General features: G+C 29.9%; 1 protein-coding gene and 2 long non-coding RNA genes across 3 annotated transcripts in view; 1 reads left to right on the top strand and 2 right to left on the bottom strand.

The window, feature by feature from the left end:
* Positions 1–26,004, bottom strand: part of LOC130674126 (protein dachsous) — a 191,408-nt gene that overhangs the window by 95,689 nt on the left and 69,715 nt on the right. The window lies entirely within an intron of this gene.
* On the bottom strand, positions 6,168–6,835 carry LOC130674128 (uncharacterized). The gene is made up of 2 exons (XR_008991002.1): positions 6,586–6,835; positions 6,168–6,458 (listed from the first exon to the last, which is right to left on the bottom strand). It is a non-coding gene; the product is annotated as an uncharacterized LOC130674128 (long non-coding RNA).
* On the top strand, positions 11,531–13,368 carry LOC130674127 (uncharacterized). Its single transcript, XR_008991001.1, has 2 exons — positions 11,531–12,182; positions 12,256–13,368. It is a non-coding gene; the product is annotated as an uncharacterized LOC130674127 (long non-coding RNA).

Below are 26,004 nucleotides of genomic sequence, written 5' to 3' on the forward strand. Positions count from 1 at the left end.
AAAAAAAATCATTGATCAGTTTCTTGTTTTTTGATATTTTTGTCAAAAATATTTTATTTTTTAATCCCGAAAAACTTTTTTTTTGAAACTTAATAATTACATCAAAATTTTAGTAAAATAAACAAAAGATAAAAAATCTAAATAATATAAAAATTGATAAAAAAATAAAAAGTAATTAAGAGAAATGGTAATGCGGCGCGTAAAATTTAGTTTCGAGTCTCATAAAAATAAAGACAGTTAAACGGTTACGTATATGTTACGATACGAGTGGGGGGAAATGGGCAACTGAACGTAAGGAGGAAGATTTAACCGGTTAACGTCAGGTCAAACGGCAATAACGTCGCTGAATAATAATAAAAAAGGCGGTCTGGTAGCCACAAAATGCTCCCCCGTTGTGTTTTATATCCACAATATAGTGGGATAATAATAATAAAATCGATTATGCTCATTGTGTGTCTTATATTAACTTTTATTAAATATAAATATGTAATTAAAACGTTAAATTTCCATTTTATATTAATATCAGCTTCGTATTGCAATGACCAGAAAATTATCATTTTTTAGAATTTAAATGAAATTGTTCATTTAGAATCTGATAAAAAATAAATTATCGACAAATGTATATTTAGATCTAAATCATGATGATATGACGACAACAAGAATGACAGGACAGAAGTTGGAAATATAAATGGTGGTGAAGTTAAGGGACAGAGGAGGAGCGCTAAAATGCATTCCTTACGTACTCGAGGATGAGTCGTGGTCCGATTGGTTCGACGAGCTTCACCGCGTCACACCGGTTGGCCAAGTTAATGATACGCTTTAGACTGCACAAACTACACCGTGCATTATAAGCGGGCTACCATTGCTCTTCTCTTTAAAATACTTTTTTAAAGCATCATATATATATAGTATTCGTATATAGTTCATAATATAATTAAATTGTTATTATTTTGACTGACTTGTTCAAAATGACAAAGTTGATGCAATACTTCAACAAATCACATTATGAATTTTCATTTTTCTGTATTATTAAAAATTTAAACACGTAATGGGTAGAAAATGATTTTTGTTTTGAGAATGGATCGCGCGCCAAAAAAAAAAGAAATATTACCATTTTATACACACGGAGAGAATTTTATAGTAGAAGTTATCATCGAGTTATAGTAAAATTCTTAAACTGAATTCGATAGTAGTGAATATCATTTAAATTATTAGATTAACCATCTGAATTGAAGTATCTATCAACTACATGGCGAAATCTACAATTATTGATGATAATCAGAAATTATAACTTTCATTATATATCTTCACTAATTATAACTATTATCAACATCGTAATTCTTAATAACATGGTAATACACTGTAAAAAATCACCGGGGTAAGTCCAAGCGGTGTAGGTGTTAAAATTATCGGTGTTAAATTTACCCCCGAAAGCGGTGTGAAAATAACGCTGCCACCGGTGGAAATATTCTGTACCGGGGTTAAAATAACGCCGCCATCGGTGTAAATATTCTAGACCGGTGTTAAAATAACGCCACCGCCGGTGTAGATATTCTTTACCGGTGTTAAAATATTTTATTTTGTGAATATTTTTACTTACTCGATCGCTATACTTGTTGATAAATGATATTTTTTATTAATTTTCATAAAGAACTGACATTTTTTGTGTTTTATAATCTTCAAAGTTAATACTCCAAGCGGACGCAATTTACCCCGCTTTTACTCCGACACTACTCCGCTTTTACACCTGTTACCCCGCATTTACACCGGTTTTACTCCGCTTTTACACCTATTACCCCGTTTTTACACCGGTTTCACTCCGCTTTTACTCCGGTTACCCCGCTTTAACAGCGGTTTTTTTTAACACCGGTGTATTACTCCTCCTACACCGGTGTAACTTCATTTTTACACCGGGCGGAGTTAAAACGAGTCCATTTTTAACACCGCTCTTTTTACAGTGTAGTTACCATCAGCCCAAATAATAATTACTGTCTAAACTAATAAAGAATTTAAATATCGGCGTTACAGTCTGAAGCTTGTCTACATGTAATTTTCTCTTTGTTTAACTGTGAATGTGATGAATTTCAATTAATACTTGGATGATTGCTTTTTGATGATCATACCCAGTCATTTAAAGTTATCAATAACAGCTCTAATAAGTTCGAAATATAGTTCGTTTAATTAAAATATACTGTCAATCGAGTTGTTGAAAAAATTTTGATTATAGAATATGCATTTACTACGTACATTTGTACTTTAAAAAAGTATTTTTATAAATCCATTCCATCCAAATTATTTTATGCATATAATGCAACTGAATAAAATACTGAAGCATGAAGCCGGCCAATAAAATCAGATGCCCGACAATTTTCGGTTACGCGTGATCTCATTAACCTGCCCGTCTAACCACCACTCCTCTACCGTTACTTTATTTCTTTTGCGTGTGTAGTTATTTTGTTCTTCCAACTTTAATTTTGGGGGAATACTTTTTTTCCTTGAAGCGGAATGAAGCATACCCGGTTTTCAAAATTCAACTTCAAAATTAAGACAGCCATTATATATATTATTTGGGATTAATTACTTTTTGAAGCTGAAATTATACGCATACAACATTTTTGTGATGAGTAAAAATTATGATTAAAAAGTAAGTAAATGATAGGGTTTAAAATGTCTAATGAATATCTTTAAAAAAATAAAATACACATAATATATGTGCACTGTAAAAATTCGGGCGTGAATTCAGAGTGATTACAGATTTTATTTAAATCCAAATTCACTCCGAACTGGAGTTTTAATATCGAAAGAATCTCCCATTCGTAGTGAATTTGACCCCAAGGTCAATCTGCATTCAGTCCGAAAATTTTTTTACAGGGTGTAATTAATAATTTTCTTTTTAGCATAAATTTCAAAATTGATTTCAACGCAGTCAGAGTCTTTTCTCTTTCCTGCGATTTTGTCATCACGGTAATGGTCCAAAAAAATTTGGACTTTTGGTCGTTGTACTGAATATAGCTTTCTCAAATTTTAGGTGTTATTTTAATATAATTTTTCCCGTCTATGATATAAAATTGAAACTTGGTCAAATCGATTGTGTTTAAAAAAAAAAAAGAATTTAATTAATTTCAGTGTCGATAATAAATTCAAAATTTAAAATGAATTATCAATTGTTGATTTTGATAGCTTATACAAAGGTATGCATAAAAATAGATAAGTTTAGTGTCTAGGGGTTGATGTGAAGAAACACGTGAGAGAGTCGTACATAATATTACAACTAAATGCACTGCTAAAGATCGTTTCGCTTTTGATTATGCGAATTGGCGCGAATTTATCTTACTTAACCTATCAGCGTTGCACGAGAGTCTCTTTTATATATTTTCTTATCGGCATGAGAGATGAATTATTACCTCGCACAAACTTTCTTGAGTATTTTTAAAATCTGACTTAATAATAAAACAGTTTATTTCAACACTCATACCTACATTTCAAATGTCAGTTATTTTTAAAATTCGTAAACTTTTCTTTAGATCTTAACATTCCTCTTTATTTAAAACGTCTGTAACTATTCAAGTATTGACTTTATGAGAACATTCACGAGAACCTTTTCGATAGACAATTAAATTTCCTACAAATAATGTCTCTGTGAAATTTTAGATTAAATGAACCCTTTAATTGTTAAAATTATTTAAACGTAAAAAACTGTTTTACCGCCAAAATTCAAATGTGAGGAATTTTGAAATTTTTGGAATTACAGAAATTATTGTAAGAATTTTTTTTACAGAGAATTCCATAAGAAATATAAGAGCGATCATGAGCAAAAATTTATACTCTAATCTCCACAGGTGGTTAAAAATTTTAATTACATAATTATTTTTAAAATTAAAATTATTTTATTTATTTTAAAATTTCTAATAATTATAATGCATTCGCGAGTTACATTGTAAAAAAAGTACATTATACGCGCACTCTGACCGTGAAAGTTATATCCTTGAAGGTAAATAAGAGAAACATAATGACGTGACCGTAAGAAATGAAAATAAAAACAATTTTTTATTTTTGTTTTAAAAAAAAAACGTCAGTTGATTGTTTTGCGTCCAACCGCAGAGGCAATTCGAGCGCGCGAAGAACAAGACTCAGATACACTCATACACTTGAGGATAAGTACAAAGCGAGTAAAAAATAAAAAAATAAATTGTTAAAAAAAGGTAAAGAGAGGGCTAAAGACACACCAGAAGGCAAAATGCATTATCATCGCCTGAATCAAAGAATTTAATCAACATACCTCTTATTATACTCTCGTAAACTTAGTACTCTTGTGTTTTAAACGCGAAAATATAAATTTCTTGAGAAAATAAAAATTTTAAGATTTTTAAAAAATTTTTTTAAATACGCGGACTTATTTTACAATTTTAAATTTTTATTTCATGACCACTGATTCTTTTTTTAAATTCACAAGATTATATTTCTTATTTCTATATATATATATGTACATAAATAAATATATATATAGATATTTTATCATTTCGACCGACCGCAAAAATTTAACCATAAAGTTTCTCCTTTACCTTGAATTTTTAAAGTTATTTATTTTATTATTATTCTCATCAGTCATAAACTTTTTTATAAATTTGTGGTAATTTAAATTTTATATAAAATTACATTTATGGTCTGAAAAAAATTAATAACGTTCTTTTTTCGTTTTCAATAAAATAATTAAATAAAATTTAAAACAAATTTTAAGTATGTGGACAAAAAAAACGAATAACACTCATGTTAATTTACCAGTACTATGACGATTCATTAATTAATTTAAACTTTTTTATTTATTGACAGTTTTGACACTTTAACGATATAGTGGATAAGAATTTGACATACAAAAAATGATTCTCGTGTCGTTACTCATTATTTCGAAGCAATTTTAAAGGTTTAAAATTTAGTATTGAAAAATATTTTTACTTTAACACGAGTCCAATTGTTGACAGAAAAAATATGTTTTTTCTCAATTTGAGGTAGTGATGTCATATATTAAACAAAATTGATATCTACATATAATAACCACATCTCTAAATCAAAATTTCGAGTTCAATCTATTAACTATGATACGTTATCCAAAAAAAAACATTTTTTCTAAAATTCAAATTTTGAAATAACTCAAAACGTAATTTAACGACCAAGCTCAATTTCTTTCAGAGTTTGGGAATTAACTCTGATAGCCAAGTTGGCGAGAAACTGGCGTCAAAGAGCCGCAACTAGTCGCCAAATTGGCCGCAAAAGTAAGTATTTCCAAAGTTGATAGACACTTTTTGAGAAAGTTGGTGGCCAAAAGTTGGCAATCCAAAAGTTGATGGAAAGTTGCCTTCAATTGTCTCAGAAACCTGCTTTTGAATTGCGGCTCTTCACTGGCGCCAACTTTCTCAGAAAAAGAGCTAAAAGTTGCAAAAGCTAGAATTGTCGACACCTTGTCATCAAGTTGGTCGCAAACTAATGAATACCAACTTTTTGACGAGTAATTCGTGCTATCAGAGAATAAGTCGCTCTGAAAGGCATGTACGGAGAAAAATGTTAGCTCAAAACCTACCAATTTTATTATGCTGTAGACCAAACTTGAAACAGGAAGTGATGAAACATCCAAAAATTTATTATGCTCTAAAAAAAAAATTATTATGCGGCATCACAATTATTATAACATATGAAAGTAATTGTTATTAAATCTTATCAATAGGTTTCTCGTGCGTAGTAAGTATTGTGATACAGCATAATAATTTTTTGGATGCTTCCCGTCCTGTTTCAAGTTTGGTCGACAGCATAATAAAAAATGGTAGGTTTCGAGCCAACATTTTCCTCCGTGTATCAAAGATCTAAATCGGTCTATTCGTTTGAAAGGTAAAATATTCACATAAATATATATCACGTACGTTTGTACACACACGCACACACATTCGTACACATACATTCACTTGGGCATCATCTTAAATAGTCAGAATAGCTTTCTAGGACCTCAAAACGCCGAAATTTGTTCAAAACTCGATCTTCAAAAATCGGACCGAAACCAATAAATTTCTTTTTTCAGAAAATCGTGAACTTTTTTGAGCGGTAAGTTAAAAATTCGAGACAAGGGTTAATTTCGATGGTTAAATGGTAGCCATGAAAATAATAATTGTGAACCAAAATGTAATTTTTGTTTCTATTAGATACAATGTTTGAATTAGTAATATTTTTGTTAATTTTCAAAACGAAAAGGAATAAAATCTATTATACTCAAATTAAGGAAATTTCATTTAGCAGCAATTTTTTTCAAGTAATTGATCACCGTTTTTTATTAAAAATTATAAACGTTATCCACTTATTGGAACGTATACTTTTTTATAATAGTCTTCTTTTGTAAGACATTGTCCAGCCCATAGAACGCTTGACAGACATACATGACCCTCGCAGCAACGGTAACCTCGAAAAGAATGGCACTGCAGAAAAATATTAAAATTCGTTTGATTATGGAGTTATTGTGAAAACGAAATCGTTTTTTTGAAAAATTAAATTGCTAACAGCATTTTGATTATTCTCTAAGATTGATATTTGTTTCGGACTTACCCAATCGCCCTCACACCCTGTGACTTCCTGGCCAATCAAAATTAACAATCCAATTAAGGAAAAAATTATCAACGAAAATATTTTCGACATCTTTACCAGAATTTTGCAGAGCAGTGATGATTATCGATCAAATCAATAATAAGTATGACATGATATAATAAAATTTCCAGTATTTATAGATTTGTTGCAGTTGCATTTGTATTATATAAACTGATTATAAAGGGAAACAAAAAATTAAGTATCAATTTAATAAATCTGTACCCAAGAAAAAGATAAGATAAGTAGCGATGTTTTGATAAAAATGAATAATTTTATATTTTTATCAAAATTAACATCGTTGTTCATTCAATAATTACATCAACAGATTTAAAAGTTTGTAAACGTATCGATAATCTTTGATCAATGGCTCATTAATGGAAAATTTATCATTGACACAAACAAAAAGCTGTAACGGAGACTGGAAATTTTATCATCTTATGTCATAATTGTTATTGATCAATGACAACTGTGACATAAGATGATAATATTTTTATCCTGGATATATATTTTTTTCGTATGAGGATTTGATCAAAAATCATCACTACTCTGCAAGTTTTTGGTTACTTATTTGATGACAATTACTATTTATTTGCATAGCTCTGCACGGAAAAAAAAACTGTTGCTGCAACAGAACATTGCCCTATAGCAGCTACAGGGCTTAGTTTTGTTGCAGATAAAGGACTTGCCCTAGAGCTGCAACAGGAAACCCCTGTAGTATTCACAAAATCAATCCTATTGCAGCTACAGGACTAATCCAATTATTTAATGGCAGTTGCTATCGATTAAGTACTTGACCAAAAAGATGTCAAAAATATTTTTGATGATTTTATTCTTAATTGAATTATTAGCTTTGGTTGCCAATAATGCACAGCAGGCAAATATAAATACTAAAGATTGTCAGGGTAAATACGGGAGTTGAAAAGCAAAAATCATTTGAAATAAAAATAAATACCCAGGTCTAAAAAATAACTTGATGTTGACTACACTTACTTTTGTTAACTTCGATATGACTATTTTAACCCTCGGAGTACACTGGGGATCATTTTGACCCCAGAATTTTTTTTATCCTAAAATGTTTCTCAAGTTAGATTTGATTTTAATTAATTTTTTCACCGTTAGAAATTAGTTAATTTGAAATAATGATAGTTGTATTTAAAAGAACATTGTTTTACCTACAAAAAACGTCCTGACCTGCATTCTGATAAAATGCATAGTTTTTGAGATATAACTCTTCAAAAGTGAAGTGGGGTATTCAAAAGCATTGCGGAGGTTAGAAACTATATTACAGACGCAGAAGCCCGTCGAACAATTCTCGAACATTCCATGATTTATGGATTTTTAATATTTTACTATGAAAAATTTTGTTTGTTCTCATTTTGAAAATTAAAAAATATTACTAACTCGATTAAAAATCGTATCGAATAAAATTAAATAATATTTTCGTTTAAAAATCATTCGACTAGAATTTAACCAACAAACTCTTCACTTGCCTTGAATTTTTAAAAATTATATTTCATTATTATTCTCATTAGTCACAAGTTTTTTTATGAATTTGCGGTAATTTTACTTTCATATAAAACTGCATTTATAGTTTTAAATAACTTTAACCTCAGTAGAGATGAATGTTAAGGGTTTGATTTAAAATAAATTGAGAATAGAGAGAAAAGTAGTTTTAAATAAATAATGGAAAACAGGTTGTGTAAAATAATTTTACGTTTGCAATGCGATCAGCTCACACACTGAGAAATTTTATTCTGGTTGTTGTGGTAACACTAAAGTAAATATATATATGTATATGTGAACAACGGAATTGTACAGAAGGTAAAACGCGGCAAAAGTGGCTCAGTAAATGTAAATTGATCGGAGGTACGTTAATTAATTAGTCTGGTTGGTGTGTTGGTCGTGGCGAGCGTCAGGGCAAGTTCCTTGTTGCCTTCCATGGCGACATACTACGTTTATTTATTTTTTATACACTATATATATAAATATAAACCCATATGTTTGAAAACTAATAATTATTTATTTATGACTAATGGGATTTATTAAATATAACAATATTCAAGTCAATCCAACATTAAAGATAATTTAAATTTCGAATAACTTTTAATTTGATGATAATTACTATCAGACCAGCCTGTGTAAAAAAAAATTCGTTCCAAAAGGATTCCAAAAAAGTTCGACTTGTGGAACTTCCAAACTTGGAGAGATTAGAAATTTGATGGTAAAAAAAACGTTTAACGAGGATTCTATATGAGCGAAATTTGAATCAAAATAGAACGTTTTTAAAACATGTTTTTCAAAACGTATCTTTACTACATATATTAATTTAAAATCGTGTTCAGATCATCTTAATAAAATGGTAAATCATAGGGAGATGGACAGTGATTCAAAAATTAGAATTCAATTTTGACCATACATTAGACTTTCGTCCCTTTCTTGGGACTTCGTCAGCAACTAAAACAAGTCGTTATAAATAATTTGAAAAATTATATGAATAAACAAATAAATAATTAATTTTACCATCACATCGTACAACATAACCTATCATGTAAATTATATCATCTACTAGATGTTTTTGAGACATACGTCATTTTGTTTAATGATATAAAAATTAGAATGTTTACTAAATTTGACCCTCGTTCCGAGAAAGTTCCCATTAGAAACCATAAGCCCCATAAGAATCACAAAACATTCATGAAAAGTTCGAAATTTGAAATTTTTGAACTTTTTCGAAACCACGGTAAAATATAGTAAAAATCCGTTTCTATAGTAAAAATAGTTCTTTTCTTACTCAAATTTTGCTCCTAGAAATCCGAAAAAAGCTTTTCTTTCACTATCAAAATTACAAAAGTTCAAAAAAAGTTCCACCCAAATTTCTAATCTGTCTCACATTTAGAACTTCCACAATTCGAACTTCTTTGGAATCTTTTTTACACGAATTTTTTTTACACGGGTATATTTTGAAACATATGTCCAGTCTTCGAAAAAATAATATATTAAACAAAAAAAAAAATATTTCTTTACATGACATTAACTCTTGATTAATTGAATTACTATGACTTCTTTAAGATATCAAAGTTGTAGAAAATTAAATTCCCTCTTCTATGATTCCAAATAACGTATTTTTATTCTCAACACCTTCTAAAATATCAATGATTAAAGTTTGAACGTCGCCAGTTGATGAACGGGAGGTCCGCGGTTCAAGTCCAGCCCACGGTACTTTCGTTATAAATTTTTTTTCTTACAATGAAATACTTGACAGTAGGTATTAACATGAATAATAAAAATTTATTTGTGTTTAGATAAGTTTTTAGTCGAGTAACTGTTAAAAATAAAATGACTAAAAGTAAATATTAAAATTATTTAGGTATGAGTAAAAATAAAATAAAAATAAAAAATGTTACTTTGAATAATGAGGCTTAAAAATTATTTTTTTCTTTAGGCCGCGATTATTTACGCCACTGAGACTTGTTGATGCGTAGAAAAGAAATGTATTGAAAGAAAAAAAAAATGAAAAATAAAGAAAGAAAAAAATGCATATTGTGTAATGTATTGAATTGTACGCTGGACTAAGATATTTAAGAGCGTGGAAATGTTAAAAAAAAAAATTTGTGATGAAATGGAGAAGAAAAAGAATTGAAAAGAATACGAATGAGAATGAGAATAAGAATAAGCGGTAAAATATTGTATTGGTAGTTTGTCTAGCGTGTAGTGTGTAGTATAGTAGTGTCTTGATCTATTACTACTATTGACGTATGACATGAATTTATTTTTCAAGATTACTCATAAAGATTACCTGTCAACTCGTACTACTTTGTACTAAAATGTCATTAAACATAACTTGTTGACATTTATATCTTAGTTTTTTTTATCTATTATGTTCATGGTTTTTAAATTATCATCATTAGGAATTTAATTATTTTATTTAACTTCAAAGGGGATAGGAAAATATAAATTATCCCGCGACGTTAAGCCATGAAAAAAATTATTTATCTATGAAAATATGAATAATGGGGTAACAGTATCAAATACTGACCGAGTTCCAATTAATGACTGGGTACTGAAAGAAACATTTTTAAATTTTTAATTTAATTCATGAAAAATTTTCAACTTTGACTGCATATTTTTCATGAATTAAATTCCACTATAAAAAATTTTCAAGTCTTTATATACCCAGTCATTAATTGAAGCTCAGTCAATATTTGGTACTGTTATCTTATATTTATATGAAACTTCTCTAGCAAAAATTGAAAATTTTAATTTGGGAGTAAAATTTCAAAATCGTTCAGCACGGGCTTAATTTTATTTTTTTTTTTCAACTATATTACTATCAGAGATAACTCTCTCATTCTAGACTTTTTTCTGTCACGAGTATTCAATTTTAGATGATACTGAAGTTAGCCGACGTCTAATAATTTTTTGATTTTTTTTTTAAACAACAAATTATAAAAAAAAATATTTGACAAAATTGCACCTGTAGTTTTTCAATTTTTCTACATGTGCATATTTTTAGTTTTTGTTTTTTGTGATTGATTTGTGGAAAAAAAGTCCGAAAATTATTAATTGTCTGCTAACTTCAAGATCATCAGTTTTATCCATACAATTGCATCGTTATTTTTTTTTTAATTTTCATTTTCTCATAAATAAAAACTGCAATGTTTTAATTTCAGTTAATTACTAGTTTCAAAATTGAGAAAAAATTATTCAAATTTATTATATATACAGAGACTGATCATATAAATATTTATAGATCAGTACGTCATTATTTTATTGTTTTCCTCGATTTGCCAATAAAAATTATTTGTTAATTACGAAGAAAATATGTAATCATCAAACTCATATAATCAATACTTATCATAAAAAAAATATGTGGCAAGTGTCATGGTCACAAAGATATGATAAACATTCGATATATGAAATTAACTACAAAATAAAATTTGAATAACAAAATAAGAATTTGCTTGGAATCAAAAATCCTCACACTATTTAATTAGAATTTTTTTGCATTAAAAAATTTAGTTTATGCAAATATCACCTACTTGGATAACAACAAATCAAATTAATAAAAAGATCGTCTCTGAAAATATAATTTTTGTTTTTTAAATAATTATTTAAATATATTAGGCTCAAAAAAAATTTATAATTACCAAATATAATTATTTTGTGTACAGTAACTATATAATTAGAATTTAAGTTTATCATTGTATTGATGAGTTGCTAATCTTTGTTTGTCAATATGCGCGTCTGTTAAAAATAAATGAATTATAAGAAACATAAACAAGTTCAAGCTATAAACAAATGTTTAAAATTAAATTCATACTTGATATCAAATTCTCGTCTTAGACAGATCTCATCAAAGCTCTACATTATTTTAGTGATTTTATAAAAATTATTTACTAGTATTAATACTGACAATAATAATAAATTTTATACTACAGTTTAAATCGTCCGATAATCGAATAATAAAAATGTCAAAAGTATTTTTGGTTTTAATTTTGACAGTTGTGTTGTTAGCTTCTGCTAACTTTCTTACAGCAGAAGGATGCTATGGTAAATCGGTAGGTACAAAAGAACATTTGTTTATTTTTTATTAAGTTTCCGGTTTATAAAAATTTTAAAAAATTTATTTAGTGCCGACAAACGGAAGGTAACGGTTGCTGTCCTGGATACGTATGTACGTCTACCCCGACTAAGGATGGAAGCTGCGTTACAATTGCAGAATTTAGGGGAAGAAATGGCAGGATCGTTCCATTGATTGACAATTTACATAGTTTTCTTCCTAAATAAAGTTTTTTTTTTTTTACTAATAATTATTCTAGTGATTTTATTAAATTCGTTGAACTATCACTTATTTTTTCTATAATATATTAGGGTGGTCGTTAAAAATTAAATTTTCTCAGGCGCCCCATAAAAAGCTTCTTTTTAGTGAAAAAATACGTGGGGAATTCGGTTATTTCGTTTTAAGTAAAAAGAACACGTGCCGCGGGAGATCAAAGTTCATTTTTCGATACAATCGCGGTTTTTTTTAAATATCTTATGAAATATGCAGATTAATGAAAAAAATCATAGGAACAATTTTGTAGGAAATTGAATCCTTGACAAAAAAGGTCATTTTCATTTTTATCATAAAACGTGTATTTATGAAGATATTTTAAAAAAACTTTTTTAGATCTTATCAATTGAGCATTTTAAGTCTTACGAATGATAAAAATAACTTTTTTTTTTTTAAATATAGACAACTTCATAACTCATAGCATATCAATCCTCAATACTCGTTATAGTTTCTATATATTTAGAAAAATGTTATTTTCAAAATTTGTAATCCTTAAAACGCTCAATTGATAAGATATAAAAAAAGTTTTTTCAAAATATCTTCATAAATACACATTTTATAGAAAAAATAAAAAAGACCTTTTTTGTCAAGAATTTAATTTCCAACAAAATTGTCCCTATGATTTTTTCCATTAATTTGCATATTTCATGAGATATTTAAAAAAAACCGCGATTGCATCCAAAAAATGAACTTTGATCGTCCTGCGGCACATGTTCTTTTTACTTAAAATGAAAAAACCAAATTTTTTTACTAAAAAGAAGCTTTTGATGGTGGGCCTGAGAAAATTTAATTTTTAACGACCACCCTAATATATATTTTTAACTAATAGTCAAATTGTGTTTTCATTAAAAATTATGCTTTAATTTTTTAAATTATGAAAATAAATCGATATTTTTTGTAAAATTAACAAATTTTATTAAATTTCCATGACAATTATCCTTGAAAATCTAAAAAATTTCTAACAGAACATTTTTTACGCAGCAGTACAAATAGCGACAAAAAAATCTGATCTAAATAATGAAATAAAATACAATAAACTAATAAATTATAAAATATGTTTATCAACTACTCCAAGTAAGACAAAACAACCAGAAATTCTTGATAAAAAATTGAAAAAAAAAAATTTATAAATGTCTTTGTTAAAAGAAACTGATCCGCGGTTACGAAAACAAACGCACGCGAGATTATAAAGCTACGGCGAGTCCTGGGTAACGAAAATAAAAACAAAGTGAATAGGTTACAAAAAAAAAAAATTTGCTAAACATTGAATAATATTTCTTCTCATGAATAAAAAAAATATAAAACAGGCATCTGGTGGTGTTGTATTACGCAGGCACGATTCTGGTACCAATTGACCCTTTTACTACTACACTAGACATAAACTCAATCCATCTCATATTTTTATATATGTACACATATATATAAGTATGAGATTAAAGTACTTTCCATAATGTTGAGGTTCTAAAACACGTTTTGTAGTAATTTACTAGGATATTACTTTATTCTCATGATGTTGAGCTTAAAATGAGTTATCAAATACATCAACAGTAATTTAAATGCTGATATTAAAATAAAAAAATATAAATAAATAATTTAAATTTATATGAAGAATTTTAATTAATGGAATTAATGATTTAGGATCGGCTGGATTTTATTTATTGATAATGAGTTAAAAGTTGTCGATTGAGGTGGCGACTGTTACGTAGGCGGTTATTTACGCTCATTTGTTAAAGCTATTTTTTATTATATAAAGTGAAAAAAATAAATAAAAAATAAGTAACGAGGCTCATTTTCTCACTTTGTTTTAAATTTTTTTATTTTTTTTAAAATCTTGTAGCAGACCGAACGATAAGCGAGTCGGCTGATTACGTTGAGAAATTAATTGTCCCGTCGACGGGATCGTCGTGGGACCTGTGGGATCCCAATCGATCTCTTGTTTGCCGCACGGAATAAAGTATAAAATAAAAGCAATCGACGGAGTGAATGAATGAGTAAGAAAGAAAGAGATATTTTTGGGGTCGTGCCCACCAGAATCGACTGGACCTCGCGGATAAATCCTTACTGTCGCGACACAACGAATTTATCCAGACTTGTGTGTCTTAGTATGGTACGCTGTATTTTAACTTTAGTATTTATATAGAGAGTAGATGAAAATGTATGTGTGAGATAGAAGAAATAAGTACCCGAAATAATTCGTAACTGGTAGAGTTGCTGGTGGTAACCGGATACTTTTGAGTGGGTAAGATGCTCGATAATTAATTGCTAAGAATCTGCTTCGTGCAAGGTCTATCTTTTCGATTGCTGAGAACTCCAAAAGTAAGATAGTAACTGTATATAAATGTGTATATGTATATGTATGGTGAGTATCCATGTAGATGGGATGGAATTGGATTCTAGAAAGACACATTAGATTCTCGATTCTTTTGCTTCGTGATTTTATCGCGACACTTATTCGTAGCATTTTTATTTTTTTGCCTTTTGTGGTGCTAATAGAGCCATCGGTTGAAAAACCATTAACTTTTGACATTTCAGTTATTTATTTAATTAATTAATTGAATTTTTTTGAATTTTTTTTAGTGAGTAAAGTGAAGGCATTTTAATTATTTAATATCTCAGTGACTGATGAAGATAATTGGACATCATGAGAGGTCGTTAGAAAGGAAATTTAATTTCCTACAACTTTGATATGAATAAAAAATCTCGTGGGATCAATAGTTTAAATGTTACAGCCACTTTAAATTTGAAATGTGTATTTTTGAAAATGATCAAATTGTTTAAAAAATTGAAAACTATTTAAATGGCCGTAACTTGTGAAATATTAATCCTACAAGATTTTTTGAAGATATCAAAAGTATTGGAATTTTAATTTCCTACAACTTTGGTACTGATAAAAAATCTCGTGGGATCAATAGTTTAAATGTTACAGCCACTTTAAATTTGAAATGTGTATTTTTGAAAATGATTAGATTGTTTAAAAAATTGTGAACTGTTTAAATGGCCATAACTTTTGAACTATTGATCCTACAAGAATTTTCAAAGAGATTAAAAGTGTCGGAAATTTAATTTCCTACAACTTTGGTTCCAACAAAAAATATCGTAGAGTCAATAGTTGAAAAGTTACAGCCATTTAAAGTTTTAAACATCAACACATTAGCAAAGAAATTGCGTCCATTGTTCAAATGGTTGTAATTTTTAAACAATTAACTTTAGATTATTGTTACCAGAAAACAAACTTGTAGAAAATAAAATAACTTTTTCAATGACCATAACTAAAGTTTACTTATCTCATATATTTACAGAGATATTACAAATAGAATTTAAAAATGAAAAAAAAAATTAAACTCGAAGAAAAAAAATTCTCAGCTCATTGGTAATCCAAACAAGAACAATTATTAATGTTTTAAAAGACTTAGACATACAAACAGACACATTACAATATACAAAAGCGTAAAGAAGCAAACTAAACAGAGAACGAAAAATATTCACAAGGCAAAGCATGTGCGGCTCGTTTGAGCATTCAAGTCGCTCTGCATCATAAACTCGTGTGGTAAGATCCTCCTTGTATTGCTCCTGCTTAACTTTGCGTACTTTAACATCACATTCTCTATACTACTATATAATACTATTCGCAGTATGTACTTGTTGGCTGTCCGCTGTCACGGGACCTGGAGCTGGACGGAAGTAGAAGCCGACTCATCTTTAAAAATATTATTTTATTTTTTTTTTTTTTCATTCTGAACACGAGTGAGTGCTTTGTTCTCTACAAGTTAATTCTTTTCGACAATTATCTCTACCTATTATATTTTTTATTTTTAATCTTTAGAAAAATTTTGAAAAGAAAAAAAAATCATTCGTGATGTATCGCTAACTTCCGTGGTCTTCTCGTGTGCATGATCATGAGTGTAGGACCATACCATGCCAGACGTCTCATTAAACAGCAAGTAGTACTGAGAAGCGAACTTATCAAGTCTCGAAACGAAACTCGATCGCTCGACACAATGCCACTGAATGAACGAGTCACACACGAATAAGAATAACAAGTACATATATGTACTTGAATAAAATAAAGTAAAAAAAAAAAAAAAAAAATTATAAACAACTAAAGAGAAAGAATGAGGTAGTGGAGGTAGAAAGGGTTAAAGAGAGCGAGAAAGATAAAAATAAAGATAGGGATGAGAATGAGAACTAACTACATTACCTCCTGGTGTTCCTTTTACCCCGTGGGCACGTTTACCACTAATTAACGTTGATACTAATTAACATAAATACCAGTACTTCCTGGCTTACTTACTTGGTTCCCCAACTCTCACTAACAGTAACCGTAAGCCATTTTATCAATTACTTTTACTGCCATAACTGACTTACCTGAAACAAAATTTTAAATGTTCATTAGTTTTTTTTTAGATATTATATAATATTACAGGTAATTAAGAAAATAACGAGATTATGTAATTAGTGTGGTAACGGTATGCGATATAGATCAATTTTGACTTGTGTTTGTCGAAAAAAATTTTGGATGCATACCCGTGCAAAAAAAAATTCGTTGAAAAAATGTTTCTGACAGTGAACTTCCAAAATTGAGACATTTCTGAATTTTAAGTTGAACATTTTTGGAACTTTAAAATAATTATAAGTGTGAAAAATTTTTAACTAGTGCGGGTTTTTTTTTTTGAAATTTTTTAAGAAACAATGATTTGAATCGACAATCTTTTGAGTTCATAATTCATTCCAATCACTCATTTTTTGGACTATTTTTGAACGAATGCGAAAAAAAAAAATTTTTTCCGAAAAATTCTAATAAAAGTCAAAAAATGTTCATAAATATTTTCAAATCATTTTTATTTTTTTTGCCTCATACCTGAATAATTTTGGTAAGAGTCGAAAATGTTCATAATCCCTTTTTTTTTTAAGTTCTTTAAATTCCAAAAATTGTAAAACCAATTTATTTTTGCTCAAAAAATAAAAAACGTGCAGGAAAAGCCTTCACTGGAAATTTTCCACTTTCTAATTTTTTTAGTTTTCTTTCTCAATTTTTGAAGTCCACTATCATGAACATTTTTCGAACAAATTTTTTTTACACGGCTAATTATTGATAATTAATTGCGTAATAATAAATATTAATTTGAATTATAATTTCAAAAATTCCTAATTTAAATCCTATTTGAAATTAAAAAAATTAAAAACAGATTTTTTTATCCCCAATTAATTTTTTTTAAGTTTAATTAAAAATAATTTACAAAAACGGAGTTAAAAAAAAGAAACTGAATACAAAGCTCATTTGATTTAAACTCCAGTGAACATTTTCCAATTTAAAAAAAAAAAAAAAAGATCCTAGACTATGAGTGGAGTTGGTCGAGAGTGAAAGAGCATGCTCATTAGCTTACAGCGTCGCTAATGAAAGCTCGTTACTCGAGCATATGCCTCGGTAAAAGGACCAGCAGGAAATAAGAATAAAGAAGAATATAAATAAATAAATAAAGAGGAAGAGAAAGAAGAAGATAAAGAATAAGACTGAGAAGACAACGACAACGACAACGACAACCAATGAGAATAATAAGAATAAGGAGAATAAGAGGACACGAGTGTTTCTCTTAGCATTTGCCAATATCCTTCCCACTAGTCCCAACACAGACTCGTGTCTACTCATGACTGAGGACACTAGGAGCCATTTTGTCTCACTCTAAGCCCTTTTACATTGCCAGTAAGTCGTGCCACGGCGCGGGAGTATCGGCTTCTTTTCCTCTCCACCCCCTCTGGCTCCTTTTCCTCCTTCTTATCTCAAGTTGGCGATCTAAGTTGATTGGGTGTGAGGTACAAGCCACTTCTCCCGCAGAGAGAAGCTGAATTGAACTAACCTACGTACCGCGGTATCGAACGAGGACGCGGACAACACGCCGTGACCCTCGACCGCGACATCAACCACATCCTTAAGGACACCACCATCATATAATAGTATTGTTAATGAAATTTAAATATACTTTTGTCATTAATTAAACAAACTTCAAATAAATTTTTATAAATTATCTACACCTCACTTTACTCTCGCTTTGAAATTTTTTACCGATTTACTGACATTAAATCGCATCTATGGTTGATATATTATACTAAATTGGTATAATAGTGGCACTATTACAAAAAGGACAATCTAAATAAATAAATTGTAAGCATTAAAGTCGATAAATCTTGATATTAATTCCAAAAAGTTTAACTAAATTTATATTTTTAGTGTTCACGGCTCAGTGCGTTCTTAGATTTTTGTAAACACAATAACTCTCGAAAGAATAAATTAATCGTGCTGATTTTTTAGCATCAGCTTTAGATTTCAATATAAATTAATCCTATGGAATATAATTATCAAAATCATTATCATTAATTTATAATAAATAAATTAAAAATGCGACTGACAACTTCGGTAGATTGGCTGACATTTTAGTCTCCTTGTCTATCTCATTAGATTTTTTGTTGCTGTCTACTCTCTCTAACAGTGCCGGCAATATTGCCGTGGCAGTAGTCAGAAAATCCTGACTTGGAAAAATATGCCAGCCATGTAAGAAAAATGGCGGTTTTATTTTAAAAACTTAACGTCACTTTATATCTTCTATACAAGGATCCCGTCATCGATATTTAAGTTTATGAATAATAAATGAATAATTAATTTTTGTATTACAGTGTCGAAAGTTATTATTAATGTACTTAAATGTAGTAACCAAATTTTATAGTATGTAATTTATTTTAAATAGTTTTTTTCGGTTAAAATTTAATGACTGTCCAAGTTGTTAGAGGTGTCAAGTGAGAAAATATAAAAACTAAAAATTATAAATTCTCACTTATAATAAATTTTTATCACAGCGTTTGATGAGAATTGGATTTTACAGAAATTGGTAGCAATGAAATTGAGAACCAACACTGCCAGAAATTTTCATCAACTTCCAACACAGGATGGCGCTTAAAAGTATCATGAAGTCACTATAATTTTCATGATTATCGGAAGAAAATAATAATAAATAATTTTTTTGAGATTAAGTATAATATAAAGAAGACAAAAAATATTTTAGGTAGACAGTAAAAGGTTATTAGCTCGGGTTGAATCTTCATTTTCATTCTTCATCTTCTTCATCTTCTCAACCTTTTTCTTTTTTCTTTATTTAAAGGGAAAGACTTTACTTGAGAAAAAATCCTCACCGTATTATTACGCGCAAAATGCCTCATTATTATCATTATTATTTCATACATTGGTCCCTCTCCCACCCCCACCCTTCAGCACTGGGCCCTCTCTGGGCCGTAACCTAAAAATTTAAGATCGCCTGGTCTTGTCGAGTTTTAAAAAAATTAATATAAGTAAAATTTTCGGCTTCATGAAATTGTTTTCGCGTTTAAGGTATTTTTATATATATATTATATATTATATATTTTCCTTGCGTTCGGTAGTCGGACTACCGATGGGCGATGGACGATGGGGGTGATGAGGAAGCTCGTGCAGAAGATGGAGGCTCAAGTACCAGAAGATGGAGAAGGAGAAGAAGGTGGGGCAGAGCGGACCGGTATTAACAATAATTATTGGTTCGAGCCTCGACGTCCGTCCGCGATCTTTTCGAATCTCAAGATCACAAGTGAGATCAATTATGTCCGACTGATTAGCTTGGCCCCGTATCTTGTGTATTGGGCCTCTGTTCCACGCGCATCCCCATCAATATTTTATATATTGCGACGTCGCTTACGAATCATGTATCGTGTATGTGCGGGCGCAGAACCTCGTTTAATCTTCTCTTCTCCCCTTTATATGTATATATATATATAGTTCTATATATATATATGAGATAAAAAAATGTTATTATGTGGAGCAATTGCGACAAATTACGATAAAAATTTTTAATTTTGTTTTTTTATAAAAAATTAACGATTTTTATTTTAAAATGATCAATTTACGGGCTTCAATATGACGAGAAATTATTTTAAGTTATTTACGAGGAAAGCAAAAATTTCGTGCACCTGAAGTCGGGCCGATAATTGACATGGGAAATTTTTCGTGTACGATTTAGTATACAGTAAAATAAATTTAGTTAAGAAAGTAGTCGAAGGTATAGAGGCAGCGATTAATCACATCATAGAAATTATTTCCGTGCAGTTATTTTTATTTAAATACTCGATGACTTTCTTTCTTACCGACTCAACAGTCTGAAATAACACACCCACAGTTTTGCTAAAAATAAATATCAAAGTGCTTAATTACTTTTATAAATTAATATTATTTATTAATCATCAATGCACTGTCTCGATATTTAATTATTGAACTATTGTTCAGTAAAACACATTCAATTTAATGATCCTCAAATGTTTTATTTGTTGCTCTGTATTGTACTTTTTCCTTAACATTTTTTGACTCTAACATACCGATATTACTACTCACTAATTAATATAATCTCGAGTTGTCTACTGTTAACTTCATTTCCTTCAGTTTGATTTTATTAAATGTTTTCAAAATTTATATTATTTTCAACATTATTGTTATTTATTTATTCAAGCCAGTATTTATGTATTATTTTTATTAAATTCAGTGATAAAAAATTTCTATCTCAAATTTTTAAAAGTATTCATTCATTATTTTTACAAAAATAAAAACTATCGATAATTTCCAAACTAATATAATTATAATCTATTGAAAGACAACCAAAATTATCTTGAAAACCCAAAGTTTATATCCTTAAACGTCTTCGAACCGTAACATATTTATTTACCTTCACCCTTTACCCTCAATCCTTTTCCCACTCAAGCTCCATGTCACTTCTAAACTACATAATATCTCAATGCACCATCGATTGCACTACAAAGTGTAAAATCTAACGGACCAAATAAGTTAAAAAAAAAAAAAATAAATAAATAAATCTATAAAAAGTAGCTTTCTCTGCTCACACGCTCAGACCGCCCCATGCAGGAGCTGCCAGAGTTGAACAACGGGCCCCTACTTGGCCCAGCACTGGGGAACCTAGCTTTGGCACACCTATATTGACCCAGGCTTGGGCCAAGACTGGGTAACCTAGCCTTGGCCGTCCAATGGCAACCCAGACTTAGGCCAAGACTGGGTAACCTAGCCTTGGCCATCCAATGGCAAGCCAGGCTTGGGCCAGGACTGGGTAACCTAGCCTTGGCCGTTACAATGATTACCCGGGCTTGGGCCAAGGTAGGATTACCCAAGTTTGGATATACCCATGGTTTATACAAGTAGATCGTATAAATGTACCAGTTCAACGTTAGTAGGTTCGTCCAGTAGCTACCGTTCGGACCCAGTAATCAGAAGGACGGCAGTTCGCGCCCAGAGTCCAGCAGAATTTCCATCGAGTTTTTTTCACATCATTTACCTCCCTTAAATAATTAAAACGTTAATGATCATGAATTCTACGAGGTTAATAATAATAAATTTTTTTTAATTAAATTTATTCGTTTCCTGGAAGCCTGGGCCAGGTCTGGCAACCAAGCATGGGCCAGGTCTGGTAACCAAGCATGGGCCAGGTCTGGCAACCAGGCTTGGCCCGAGATTATCATTCCAGGCTTCTACCAAAGCTGGGCCAAGACTGGCTTACAAGCCTGGCCCAAGGTTCTACAAAGTTGGGCCAAGTCTGGGCCAAGCTTGGGCCCGTGGTACTTTCCTCTCTGGGGCGTAATAGCAATTTAATCAACAAAATAAGACAACTATAAATATATAAGCTTGGAGTATAAGTAAAACCTCTACTTCACTTGTTCCTATACATATATACATACATATATATGACTTACCAATAATTACAACACAGAATTATGAGGATACTTGATTGGATCTAAGAGCTTCTCTCTTTACATCCTACCGTATTTTTATTATTATCATTATTATTTTTTCTTATATTACTGCAGCCTACTATATAATATACAGTAAAGAGTAAAGGATATCCTTCATACCTTGACTTGATATGAAAACTACTCTTAGCACTATATCTTAATTTTTTTTTGTTTTTATTTCAAACTCCACCCTCAGCCTCTTTATCATTTGTCTCGTTTATTTTGTTATCTGCCCTACAGCCTACCATTTCACTTGATGAAAATATCATAGATATTTTAATACTGCTATTAAATATTTATACTTTATATACGTACATGATTTTATTTAATTATTTAGTAATTTAAATTCATATTATTTTTTATTTGTCAGCAAATAGTTTACATACACTAATTGCTTGTCTTTAATATCTTTATTATTATTATTGTTATTATCTTAATTATTAATTTTTTATCTTTTACGTCATCTATTATTTTTTTTAGTTACCACCAGCCTGTCAATTTGCTAAAATTATTGACATTACGGCAATCTTCCATCGACTATCTCCTCCCACATTACCATCAATTTTTATTAGTAATTTAATTTTTTTTTTATTTTATGTTAGGAGAGATTATATGTTGAACATCTCTGATTCCGATGACTTGTGAAATTATTAAGCCTTTGAAATATTTTTTTGCGTGTTAAATTAAAACCGTTAGCTCGGTGATATTTTAAAGATAAAAAAATTAATTATTATAAATTAAAATTATGAGAAAATTTAATGGAAAATTTAATTAATATGTTAAGAGTAGATAACTGTAAGACAAGTCGATCATGTTTAATTTTATTTAAATTAATAACCAACGAGTTTTTTAAATGGCAATTAAAAAAAATTTTATCGCGGTTTTTCGCGCGATCTATTTTAAATTTTTTAGTAACCTAATAGAGATATTATGGTATTTATTTTTTTTTTAATTGTACACGCAGAGAATTTTACGGTATTTTTTGCATAAAAAATTTATAGAAAAATTACTATGTCATAGTAACATGAGGACAGTGTGGAATTACTGTACAAATTACCGATACACTGTAGAAATTTTAAAAATACATCGAACAGAATTGACAAGGTGCATTGTAATTTTTACAAGGCAACAGATAAAATTTATACCAACTGCATACTAAATATTCTGATTTAACCTAATAAATTTTACTATGCAGTTGGTATAAATTTTATCTGTTGCCTTGTCAAAATTACAATGCACCTTGTCAATTCTGTTCGATGTATTTTTAAAATTTCTACAGTGTATCGGTAATTTGTACAGTAATTCCACACTGTCCTCATGTTACTATGACATAGTAATTTTTCTATAAATTTTTTATGCAAAAAATACCGTAAAATCCTCTGCGTGTAGCTAAAAGTGAGATTAACATTTTGAGCATGTGGTTTGAGGTCTGACTTAAAAACTGCAAAATAATAAATTAAAAAATTTTGAGTTTATATTCTATGAAAATTAAATTTTTAGGTCAGTATTTGAAAACCTAATTTTTTTTTCCTTTTAGAACGAATTAAAATTCGTTATTTTCGACCTAAAATTTTGAATTTTTTTAACTTTGGTCGGACAATTAGAAATTTTGTGCATTTGTGTTAAAAAATTATGTGGTTAAATTTTTTGTGTTGGTTTTCAACACAGAAATCTGTTAATTCAACACGAACGTTTGTGTTATTTTATTTTAACTGATTTCTTATGTTAAATGATTAGAAAATCTGTAATGTAACACATTTCTGTGTTATTCGAAAATTAACACAAAATTTGTGTTGTTTAGCTAAACACTCCCGCGCGTTTCTTCATTACCATAACCAAACAAAGCATTGTAGCAGCATTGTCTGCACAGGAACTTGGATTATAATTGATTTACAATTAAATATAATCATAGATAACTTTAATATTTTTATGATCAGGTTTAATGATTTTTTTATTCTCATTTTACGGGAGGATAATTCATAGCTCCGTTTTTTAGAAAAATCACAGAAAATCGAACTGATTGTTTGCTAAATTGACAAAGTTGTACTAAGGGTAGATCAGTTTACTTGAGTTAGTTCGGTTATGTGCTCATATTTATTAGTTAATTTTATCACAAAAAGTCTGTTAAATTTACACAAATTTTCTGCACAAACGCAATGCCTTAAATTGACACAAAAATTTGTGTAAACCCTTTGCACCACACGACTTGCGTTGAATTTTACACAAAATTTCCTATCAATTTTAAAGCCAAGCTTAACTCCATTGGCCAAAACTCAACTTTCCAAATTTAAATAGCCAACAAAATTTATTTTTTTTGCTCCGACTTTAGAAATTGAGTTGTAAAAATTCACTGACATATTTGACTTATTGTTTAAAAAATAATCACTAAATATCTGAGTAAAATTCCTTGCGAAATTAAAGTATACAGTTTCAATAAACTTGACAACATAAATTTAAAAATTTTATCCAAAACAAAAAAATATTTTCGCTTTATCTGAAGCATAATAAAACAAATTGCCGGTAAACGTTTAAGTGTCAGAAAAGTAGTATGGGTAGCGATGCAAAACACGTAATCCGATATGTCCTACCTGTGAGCAGATAGAGTCACTTTACTCAGTTGCACTCCCTCGCTTATCCTCATTCATTGTTATTGTACATTCGCGTTGTTTTATAATCTTTTTAACGCTTACTGAGAGTGTGTCTCTTTTACTCTAGGCTGCTCACCTTCGGCCATTCTACTTCCCGGCTTCTTGACATCCTCCACCCCCTCACCTTCTCCTCCTTCCAGCATCTTTATCACCAACCTCTTCATCTCTTTCTCCATCTCCGTTTTTTAGCCTCAAACTCGCATCGCTTCATTCTTCTCTTCTTCTTTTCTCTTTTCTTCTCTTCTGTACTCAACTGTTCTCTTCTCGAGACAAATCGCCTTGGTGACAAGTTGCTCGTAAAAAGCCAAACTGGCAACGCGCCACCGAATGAACCGACTGGAAAAGGAATAAGCTTAGGAGGGGCCTATACACTGAATCAGTAGTTGTACATTTATATTTATATTTTTATTTAAACTCTTTCTTGGCGGATGAAATCTTGGCATTGCAAGCGCGCCACATATCCATGACTTGGACCCTCACTCGACACCTTTCATGACGTATATCCTCCTTCGTATCCCGACTATATACAATACAAGATTAAATAAATAAAAAAAGATGAATCAATAGTTGGTGGTTGTAGTAAACTAAAAGAGAATGAATGCTCTGAGCAATTTATTTTTATTCTGTCTTTTTAACTTCTCTTAGTTCTTAGTGTATTATAGTGTCCCGGGCGACAGGAGTCGTTCCGATTAAGCTACCGGTTGTTCTGGATAAACTGAGAACTTAACCGACTATTAACGTCCTCGTCCTCGTCCTCATCCTCGTCTTAGTCTTGATTTTACTCTTATTCTTACTATTGGTATTACTTTAGTTTTTTTTTTTCACGTCCCGTCTTTTCAACGACGATCTCTATCCCGATGATTTTCTTATGGACACAGTCGTTACCTACTCAGTGTTATTTTCCTTTACACATTTAACTCTGTCCCACTATATGCCTACTGGTTTTATTCTTCTGGGCGCTGGGCGCTTTGTAGGCGTATCGATTTTATCTCCGGGATCAATGAATCAGTAGCTGGATTTTTCTCTTTTATTTTTAGTGTCTTTGTGAAAAAATATGTTTATATTTTAATTAATCTTAGGTAACTTAAT

This window comes from Microplitis mediator, chromosome 9 (assembly GCF_029852145.1).
Source record: "Microplitis mediator isolate UGA2020A chromosome 9, iyMicMedi2.1, whole genome shotgun sequence".
Classification (NCBI taxonomy): Eukaryota; Metazoa; Arthropoda; class Insecta; order Hymenoptera; family Braconidae; genus Microplitis; species Microplitis mediator.